Source organism: Triticum aestivum, chromosome 5A (assembly GCF_018294505.1).
Source record: "Triticum aestivum cultivar Chinese Spring chromosome 5A, IWGSC CS RefSeq v2.1, whole genome shotgun sequence".
NCBI lineage: Eukaryota > Viridiplantae > Streptophyta > Magnoliopsida > Poales > Poaceae > Triticum > Triticum aestivum.
In genome coordinates, this window is record NC_057806.1 from 694,522,940 (window position 1) to 694,528,114 (window position 5,175).

Genomic DNA, 5,175 nt, shown 5'->3' on the forward strand with positions numbered 1-5,175 from the left:
GTCTACGTCTGTCGTATACAAATTGCACAGGTGCTGGGCCGGCCCATTAAGCTACGACGTTCAATAGAAGGGCAACCCTAAAAATACAGGGAAAAGGTTGAGATTATAAGGATTTGAACTCAAGACCTCCCACTAGACAAAACATGCCGATAGCCACTTCAACCAACTACTACTTGTGTCATATTCTAGCGAGAAATATATAAGAAAACACAGTAGCGTACATATATATGAAATATTTGCTGAAAAAATCTGAAACTTTTATTAAAAAAAATGCGAACAATTTTAAAATGCCGAATAGTTTTGGAATTTGTGAACGAAATTTGAGCAATTTTACTTTGAAAGTGAACAAAATTTTGAAACACAAACAATTTCTGAACATCTTTCGAAACATGATTTTTTTTAAAAAAAAATTGTCGTTTTATTTTTTGGGGGGGTTTGTTTGTCCCATTTTCCTTTTTATTTTTCAATTTTATTTTGATCTTGATTCTCTTTAAAAAAACCACGAACTGTTTCTAAATCGTGAACCTTTTCTTAAATCCATGAACTTTTCAAATTCAGAAATATTATTTTAATATCGTGAACTTCGTTTTCAAATCTGTGAACGTTTTTACACATCCAAGAACTATTTTCAACTTTATGAACTTTTTCCAATGCCCAGGATTGTTTTTCAAATTCGTGAGCATTTGTTATTAAAATTCATGATTTTTTTCAAATCCATGAATGCCTGGGCAGGCCCAACAGGCACGTGACAGGAAAGATGCATTGCCTAGTTGGGCTAAAACATAAGCTTTTTTTCTTTTCTGTTTTTTTTCTTTTTTCCTTAATTTGATTTCTCCTTTTTGAAACCTACCTAAAAATTTGAAATATTTTTGTAATGCCAAAAATGTTCATATTTTCAAACATTGTTCACAAATTTTAAAAATATTCTCAAATTAAAAACACTATTCAAGTTTACATTTTTGTTCACAAATTTAAGAAATGTTTGCAATTTGTGGGTAATATAAATTGTTGGGAATTTGTCCACAATTTTAGAAAAAGTGTTCAAGTTTATAAAATTTTCATACACAATTTGAAATTCCATAATTGTTCACAATTTCAATAGATTGTTAGGATATAGGAGAATGTTCATGTTGATTGATAATGCCAAAAATTGGAAATAACAGAGGCATTCTTAATTAGAAACACCGATGCACCCGTTTGGCCCAGTCTAGCCCACTCCTCTCAATAGGTGTTTTTTTTCTATGGATGAATAACCCCAACTTCTTGCAACAGCTTGACACGGATATATGAAACATCCATGCCAGGTTTGAACAACTTCCGACACTATTTGCACGTTGGGACACGTCCGCCCATTTATCAGCTTTTTGTCACCGAAAAAACTCTAGAAAATGCAAAACTTGTTAAAAATCAAAAAAAATTTGCATGATGCCTTGAATTTATGATAGAAGCTGGTGGAAAAAAATTGGAGCCATTCGACAGATGTCGAAAATCAACGTGCTTTCAAAAGGATCCTTCTCACCCTACCTGAACACCCTTCGTCGCACATGGTCTTTGGGGTGCTATTGTTTTCTTAGGACTTTCAGATGAATCTCTGATTCTTTTTTCCCTGTTTCTGCTTGGAGTCAGGTCATGCGAGTTCATCCAACCGTTCACGTACAAGTACGTGTTGCATTGCAATTTGCAAGTAACCTTGCTTTAGCAAAGGAGAATTGGGTGATGGACTTGCTATCAGCCTGGTTATGAACTACTATGTCTATTCCTAAATTGATAGCATATTAGAAAGCATGCACTCTAAATTTGGCTGATGCGATAAAAAGAGTATTCATATTGTTTTCTTGAGTAAAGAAGGTATTCAAATTGTTTGGGTGAAATGTACATGAAAGGAATATTGATTTACGAAGAATGATATTTCAAATTATGTATGCCAAGAATTAGGTACTATACACTTCATGTGAAATTTCAAATTTTCAAAAGGCTTAAACTATTATTTTTAGGGAAGGTTATCCTATATATGTTTACATGTGTCAGCTGAGACGCGCAATGCAAGCTTCCTGGTGTGACAAAAGTTTTTGGAATTGAAAAAAGTTCATTAGTTTGAAAAAGGTTAAGAATTTGACAAAAAGTTCACAAATTAAAAAAAATCGCAAAATAAAAAAAAGTTCACAATTTTGACAAAACAAAGTTCACGAATTTGATAAAAGTTTGTGAAATTCAAAAAAGTTCATCGACTTCAAAAAAAGGTTAAATAATTTGTAAAAAGTTAAAAATTTTGAAACGAAATCTTGAAATTGATAAAAGTTTGCGATATTGAAAAATATTCATTTATATGAAAAAAGATCACAGATTTAAAAGATAAGTTCAGGGATTTAAAATATGTTCACGAATTTAAGAAAATAAAAAAAGAAAATAGAAAAATAAGAAGAAATAAAGAAAAATAAAACGAAGAAAAAAAGGCAAAAAAGGATAACAGACTGATAAGATGCACAACAAGACGAATAAAAGAAGAATCCAGGCACAACAGGTGCGCTGTCCTAGTTGGTTACTGTAGGTAGAGATAAACCAATAGGTTGGGTGTTCGATACTGCCTCACCCACTTATTTTTTGAAGCTTAAAAAAATAATAAAATAATAAATGGGCCAGGGCCAGGATAGAGGGGGGACATGCTCCAGTTTGTCTGATGGGCCGGCGGATCTGCTATATACGTCTACGAACAGCTCGTACACCTCACATATGGAGGTGTGTATACGGCCTGGCTCTCCTTTAGCACTTGTAATCCTTTGAGTACACTTTTCCAGACATAGCTCATATCTGTTACCGGCTTGGCCTCAAGGATGTTTCCATTGGGGAAATATTTAGCACTGAGAACTTGAGCACATAAGGAGTTTGGAGCCTGCATAATGCGCCAGCTTTGTTTTGCGAGCATAGCTAAGTTGAACGAGTGAAGATCTCGGAATCTTAAGGCCCCTTCCTTTTTCAGCAATGTCATTCTTTCCCAGCCAATGCAATGCATCGATTCTCTTCACTTAGTCAATTTCACCATAACTTGCATATTAGTTGGCTTATCTCATCACAGAGAGACTTTGTCAGATCAAAACACATCATAGCATATGTGGGGATTGCTTGAGCAACTGCTTTAATGTAAACTTCTTTGCCGACAGTAGAGAGGTATCTATCCAGACCATCTTGTAGGCGGGTGATGATATTATCCTTGATGCATGAAAAAAACACCTTCTTGGACTTCCCAACATACATTGGTAAACCAAGATATTTGCCTCCACTTGCTTCAGCCCCCCCCCCCAGTGGAGTTCTTGCAAGATCAGGTTCTTATACACTTGGCTAGCATTAGCACTGAAAAATACTGGATTTTTCCCTATTGATCATCTGGTCAAAACTTTCCTCATAAGCTTGTAGGATTTGATTTATCACTTCAACACTCTGGATACTTGCCTCCATAACTAACAAGGAGTCGTTAGCGAAGAGTAAATGATTTAGTGTTGGGACAGAAGGCGCAAGCTTCAGTCCCCTAATTTTCTCCAATTCCTCCGCTCTATTCAGTATGGCAGAGAAACCCTCCGCACACAAGAGAAAATAAGTACGACGAGATCGGGTCCCCCTGTCTTAGGCCTCTCCCCGGTACCACCACATCATAGATGTCACCATTTATCCAGAACCGGCGCGATACCATGGTTGCACACTTCATCACCAGTTGCACAAATTCCTTAGTGAAGCCCATCCGCCTCATCACCCCTTGCAAAAACGGCCACTCCACCCGGTCGTACGCCTTACTCATGTCTAGTTTTAGTGCCATGTCCACCTCCTTCCCTGTTCTCTTTCTTCTCATGAAATGTGTCATCTCATAAGTCAAAATGGTGTTATCTGATATAAGCCTTCTAGGGACAAATGCACTCTGGTTGGGGGATATAAGATCATCCAGAATTAACTTGAGGCGGTTTGCAATGACTTTGGACACACGTTTGTACACAACATTGCAGAGGCTAATAGAGCGTCGATCTTTGACCCAATCAGGGTTCTGAACCTTTGGGATGGGCACAATAACAATTTCATTCCATACCTTATATTTCCACCTCGCAACACATGTAACACTTCTTGCACCACAGCATCTCCAATCGTACTCCAAAAACTCTTGTAAAAATAACTCGCATCTCATCCGCACTCCGGGGCCTTGAGGTCACCCATTTCATCAATAGCCTTCTTGATCTATTGTGCAGTGTATTCTTTGAGCAACAGTTCATTCATTTGCGCAGAAACTCTCGGATGTACAACTTGGAGGACTTGATCAATATTTATACCTACCATGGGGGTAAACTGTTGGGAAACGTAGCATGCAATTTAAAAAATTATCCTACGCTCACGCAAGATCTATAGGAGATGCATAGAAACGAGAGGAGGAGAGTGTCTCTACGTACCCTCATAGAACAAAAGCGGAAGCGTTTGACAACGCGGTTGATGTAGTCAACTTCTTCTCGTTCTGACCGATCAAGCACCGAATGTACGGCACCTTCGAGTTCTGCACACGTTCAGCTTGATGACGTCCCTCGAACTCTTGATCCAGCAAAGTGTCGAGGGACAGTTCCGTCAACACGACGGCGTGGTGACGGTGATGGTGAAATGATCCGCGCAGGGGCTTCGCCTAAGCACTACGTGAATATGACTGGAGGCGTAAACTGTGGAGGGGGGCGCCGCACACGGCTAACAATCATTGTTGTCTGTTCTAGCGGTGCCCCCCTCATATATATAGGTTGGGGGAGGAGAGGCAGCCAAGGGGGTGCCCCAAGTAGGAGGAATCCTACTTGGGAGCCTCCCAATTCGGCCTCCCCCCTTCCATATCCGTCCGAAGGGGGAAGGAAGGAGGAGGGAGAAGAGAAGGAAGGGGGAGGCCGAATTGCTCCCCTTCCTTTTTCTCTCCCCCTCTTTTGTTCCCCCCTTATTTTCGGCCTACATGGAGAGCATCAGCCCCTTAGGGGCTGGTGTGTCCCCCTCTTGGCCCATTAGGCCCATGTAGTCGCCGGGGGGATGCCCGGAACCCCTTCCGGTGACCCGATATGTACCCGATACCCCCGGAAGACTTCCGGTGTCTAAATATCATCGTCCAATATATGAATATTTACCTTTCGACCATTTTGAGACTCCTCGTCATGTATGTGATCTCATCCG